This window comes from Mustelus asterias, chromosome 4 (assembly GCF_964213995.1).
Source record: "Mustelus asterias chromosome 4, sMusAst1.hap1.1, whole genome shotgun sequence".
NCBI lineage: Eukaryota > Metazoa > Chordata > Chondrichthyes > Carcharhiniformes > Triakidae > Mustelus > Mustelus asterias.
In genome coordinates, this window is record NC_135804.1 from 17,230,713 (window position 1) to 17,236,712 (window position 6,000).

Here is a 6,000-nt window from a genome sequence, read left to right on the forward strand (position 1 = left end):
TGATCATTCTAAAGGACATAAATAAAACTAGATTGTGTTTTCATCGAACTACAGGTGGAACAAAAACAGGCCAACTGGCCCAACCAGTCCATGCCGGTGTTTATATTCCACTCGAACCTCCTTTCATTTTTCCTCATCTAACTCTATTATAATAACTTTCAATTCCCTTCTCCCTCATATGTTTGTCCAGCTTCCCCTTAATTGCATCTATATACCATGAGGAGATGGTGGCACAGTGGTAATGTCACTAGATGAGTAATTCAAAGGCTCAAACTAATGATCTGCAGCATGGGTTCAGATCCTACCATGGGGTTAATGATAAACCTAGAATTAAGAGATATTCCAGTCGTGGTAACCATGAAAGCTTTGTCAACTGACAATCTTATCATCGCCAAAACCCAACTGGTTCATTAATCTGCCACACTTTCCAGGTCTGGCCAACATGTGACTCTTAAATGCACTCTGAAATAGCCAAGAGTCAAAAAGGAATTAAACTGAATGGATCACCTGACATCAACCTGGGAACCGGAAATGGCAATTACATGCTAGACTGTTGACCCTGAAAAGTCCTCATTACTAATATCTAGGCTAGTACTGACTAAGCCTTGAAGAACATATATGCTAGACCAGACCTCTAGAATGTGATGAAGGGATCAACAAGAGAGAAAAACCTACTTGACCTCTTGCTCACCAATCTATCTGTTGCAGATGCATCTGTCTGTAGCAGTATTGGTAGGAGTGACCACCAAATGGCCTTTGTGGAGGTTAAGTCATGTCTTCACATTGAGGATACCCTCCATCTCATGTGACATATCACACACCACATTATCTAGAGTGTGTCCAATGGGGCTTTTAATAACATTACAGTCTGCTATTCATTCAAAGTCATTCACTTCAAATTACCAGATTATTAAAGTATTTTAACACACAACATTTCCAATCTACTGTGTTATTTGTGTTGCCTCCTTCACATTATGAGATAATCACTGTTTCACCCAAGGCTACAAACTATGATCTGTCAGAAGTGGACCATAATTGAAAAATTGTAAATATAAAATAAAATGGCTTTAGTGAGACAGAGCTGTCATGCATTAAGTTGAATGTTAAATACTTCATATGAAGAACATAAAAGCATTTGTCATGAAAATTCAAAGTATTTTACTGTAAATTATTCAATTCAGAAGGTAAAGCAATGATAGTAGCAATAGTCTGAAATGTGTAATGAAAGTTTAGAGGAGGTGTGCGAGGCAAGTTTTTTACACAGAGGGTGGTGAAGGTCTGGAATGCGCTGCCCAGGAAGGTGGTGGGAGCAGGTACGATAGCGTCATTTAAGGGGCAATTAGATGAATACATGAGTAGGATGGGAATGGAAGGATACGAACTCCATAAGTGCATAGTTTTAGTTTAGGCAGGCATCGTGACCGGCATAGGCTTGGAGGGCCGAAGGGCCTGTTCCTGTGCTGTATTTTTCTTTGTTTTTTGTATTACAATGGGTGTGGAATTGGTTGCTATATGTTAATGTACCATCAGGGTTGGGATGCAATTTAATTTGAGTCAAGATTCATGAAATGCGTCACAGAGATGGCCAAAGTGACCGTAAGTAACCCAAGTAGAACATGATGATTGGAATACACCAACAGACTTAATTACACAGCTCCAAGAAAGGGTTAAAGCAGTTACAAAATGAGAAGGAAAAGCTAGCAGAAATGGTTCTTTCGGGTTTCTTTCCCACATCCATCAATAAAACACTGCTGACCACAAAGGAAAGTTTAAATGACTCACTTGTCTTGGTTCTTTTGTGTTGAGTAATCAATTGCCACCCCCAACTCCCAAGCAACACCCCCCCCCTGTAAGAAACACACATCAAATGCTTGCCACATGCAACAAGGATCTGCAGCAATGGCTCATGAGAGAGAACATTCTGTCTTTGTAACTTCAGTTTTCCTGTTTAATAGTATTGCGCCAGACACAAAGATATTTTGATCATTAAAAATAAATGTTTCATTAAAAGAGCCTGCTCGTACTCTGCGTACCAAGGTTCGATGGGAACTTATGCAAGGAGTCAGAGGAGGGGGGAATCAAGGACATGAACAAAATACAGAAAGGGGGATAAGATAAGTGATAGGCAGAGAAATCAAGGGCCAGGATCAAACACAGGACCACAATGAAAAATAGTGGGAACAGGACAAGTAATGTTAAAGAAACAAGTCTTAAGGCTTTCAATAAAGGCTCACATCAGAGATTAGCGTGTTAAATTAAAGCAATGGGATTGGGGACGGTATGTTGAGATTGATAGAAAACTGGATGGCAGATAGGAAGCAAAGAGTAGGAATAAACGGATCATTTTCCGAATGGCAGGCAGCGCGCCCCATTCCCACAACCCCACACATTTCGCATGGCCAATCAACCTAACCTGAACATCTTGGGGATCTAAAGGGCAATTGAGCCTGGCCAATCCACCTAACCTGCATATCCCGGGACAATAAGGGGCAATTTAGCATGGCCAATCCACCTAACCTGCACATCTTGGGGCACTAAAAGGCAATTTAGTACGTCCAATCCACCTAACCTGCACATCTTTGCTTCACAGCTCCAGGGTCCTGGGTTCGATTCCCGGCTCAGGTCACTGTCTGTGTGGAGTTTGCACATTTTCCTCGTGTCTGCGTGGGTTTCCTCCGGGTGCTCCGGTTTCCTCCCACAGTCCAAAGATGTGCGGGTTAGGTTGATTGGCCAGGTTAAAATTTGTCCCTTAGAGTCCTGAGATGCGTAGGTTAGAGGGATTAGCGGGTAAATATGTGGGGGTAGGGCCTGGGTGGGATTGTGGTCGGTGCAGACTCGATGGGCCGAATGGCCTCCTTCTGCACTGTAGGGTTTCTATGATTCTATTCTATGATGATCTTTGATGGTTTAACTTAGCTGTTGATCTTCCTTGGCAAGGCTTACAAGCACAACAAAGATTAGCTTGCTGATCCAAAGCAGGATGCCGGAAGGATACGTGGCAATTGTTTGCTCTCCTTTAGCATTTTCCCAATGTTCCTATTTAATTTTTATTGACCAGAGGGTCAAGTATAGTCACACTGGAACCTTAAACGTTGATTTGATTTGTGATCCAGTGGTTCTTGCCTGTCATCCCAAGGACAACAGCTGGACAAGGTTGAGTAATCTATCTGATAAATATTTGGGATTTTTACTTAGCCTGTGGGGAGGCAGGAAGAACTCGTGCAGAATGTTTCTCCAGGAAATTAATTGGCTGAGCAGATTACACATAATCCGTGGAAGCAACACACTTAATGGACAGAAAAACATTTCTCAGTCAATGACATAAATTTCTTATCTACACCATTGTTTCCCACGTTACAACAGTGCTTTGGGATGTCCTGAATCCGGGCAAGGCAGGATATGAATCGAAATCTTTCCCAGAATCACAGGAGTGTTACAGCACTGAAGGAGGTTATTCATTAGGTCACGTCTGCACTGGCTCTCCAGGTGACTAATTCACCCAGTGCCACTCCTCCACCTTCTCCCCATGGCCTTGCACATTCTTCCTTTTCAGCTAATAATACTAGCAGTTCTTGTAAAGAAACATTTATTTGTAGTGATCAAAATATATTTTCAGATAATAATCAAGAAATCCCTTGATTGCTTCCTGAACGTGCCTTTCTTTCGAAAGGAGGCAGTGGCGTAGTAGTGTTGTCATTGGATTAGTAATTCAGGAACCTCGTGTAATGCTCTGGGGGCCTGTGTTCAAATCCCACCATGGCAGATGGTGAAAGTAGAATTGAGTAAAAATATATAGAATGGAAAGTGTAATGATACACATTGTCAATTACTGTAAAAACCCATCTGGTTCACGGCCCTTTCAAGAAGGAAATCTGTTGTCCTTACCTGGTTTGCCCTACATGTGACTCCAGATCCACAGCAATGTGGTTGAGTCTTAAATGCCCTCAGGGATGGGCAACAAATTTATTAATTCTTTGCCCAGAGGGTGGTGATGGTCTGGAATGCGCTGCCTGGGAGGGTGGTGGAGGCAGGATGCTTCACATCCTTTAAAAAGTACCTGGATGAGTACTTGGCACACCATAACATTCAAGGTTATGGGCGAAGTGCTGGCAAGTGGGTTTAGGTGGGCAGGTCAGGGCCTTTCATGTGTTGGTGCGGACTCGATGGGCCGAAGGGCCACTCCTGCACTGTAGTATTCTGTGATTCTGAAATGCTGGTCCAGCCAGTGATGCCCATGTCCCATGAATGAATTTTTTAAAAATCACTATGGAAGAAAGGGAATATACCTTTGATTTGATTTGATTTGATTTATTATTATCACATGTATTAACATACAATGAAAAGTATTGTTTATTGTGTGCTATACAAATAAAACATACCATTCATAGAGAAGGAAACGAGAAAGTGCAGAAAGTAGTGTTACAGTCATAGCTAGTGTGTAAGGAAAGATCAACTTAATACAAGGTAAATCCATTCAAAAGTCTGATGGCAGCAGGGAAGAAGCTGTTCTTGAGTCGGTTGGTACGTGACCTCAGACTTTTGTATTTTTTTCCCGAAGAAGGTGGAAGAGAGAATGTCCGGGGTGCGTGGAGTCCTTAATTATGCTGGCTGCTTTGCCGGGGAAGTGGGAAGTGTAGACAGAGTCAATGGATGGGAGGTTGGTTACCTTGGATGAAGACATCCCTTAATCCTCTTAGCCCCAGTTTGCCTCACCGATATATATATATATATCTTAGATCTTCAATTTTAAGGATTGTATTTCACTCTATAATTGAACTAAGATTATGTCATGCTCCATCAGCAGTTATGGTTTCACAATAGGGCAACATAGATATGTTCCTGAACTAAGATGCACCTGCTGTTCCTATCTTTCATTTAAGCTCCAATTTCATGCAATGTTCAGGAAACTCAGCAAAAAAGGTTCTGCAGTTCACTTAGAAACCAAGCAGCAACAATTGGTTCACTGGGCAGAATTTAATAGTCCCAGTCAGCAGGTTTGAAGGCGGAAGGGCAGTAACTTACTCAGATGGCTCGCCAGCCAACCTCCTGCCCACCCCTGACCTGCCTTTGATTTTATGGGGGTGGCCTCAGGGGGGTGGGCAAAGCCTAGAGCAGCCCACCTGCTCTCTCCCCAGTTGAGGCCCTGAAGTGGCCAATCACTGACCATGTAATTGACAAGGTCCCTCAACTTCAGTAAGATCTTTGACAAGGTCCCTCATGGCAGACTGGTGCACAAGGTGAAGTTGCATGGGATCAGGGATGAGCTGGCAAGGTAGATACAGAACTGGCTCGGTCATAGAAGACAGAGGGTAGTAATCAAAAGGTGTGTTTCTGAATGGAGGGCTGTGACAAGTGGTGTTCCTCAGGGATCAGTGCTGGGACCTTTGCTGTTTGTAATATATATGAATGATTTGGAAGAAAATGTAACTGGTTTGATTAGTAAGTTTGCAGACGACACAAAGGTTGGTGGATTTACGGATAGCAATGAGGACCATCAGAGGATACAGCAGGATATAGATAGGTTGGAGGCTTGGGCGGAGAGATGGCAGATGGAGTTTAATCTGGACAAATGTGAGGTAATGCATTTTGGAAGGACTAATTAAGATAGGAAATATACAGTAAATGGCAGAACCCTTAAGAGCATTGATAGGCAGAGGAATCTGGGTGTACAGGTACACAGTTCACTGAAAGTGGCAACGCAGGTGGAGAAGGTAGTCAAGAAGGCATATGGCATGCTTGCCTTCATCAGCATTGAGTTTAGAAATTGGCACGTCATTTTGCAGCTTTATAGAACGTTAGTTAAGCCGCACTTGCAATATGGTGTTCAATTCTGGTCGCCACACTACCAGAAGGATGTGGAGACTTTGGAGAGTGTACAGAAAAGATTTACCAGGATGTTGCCTGGTATGGAGGGCATTAGCTATGAGGAGAGTTGGAGAAACTTGGTTTGTTCTCACTGGAACGACGGAGGTTGAGGGACGACCTGATAGAAGTCTACAA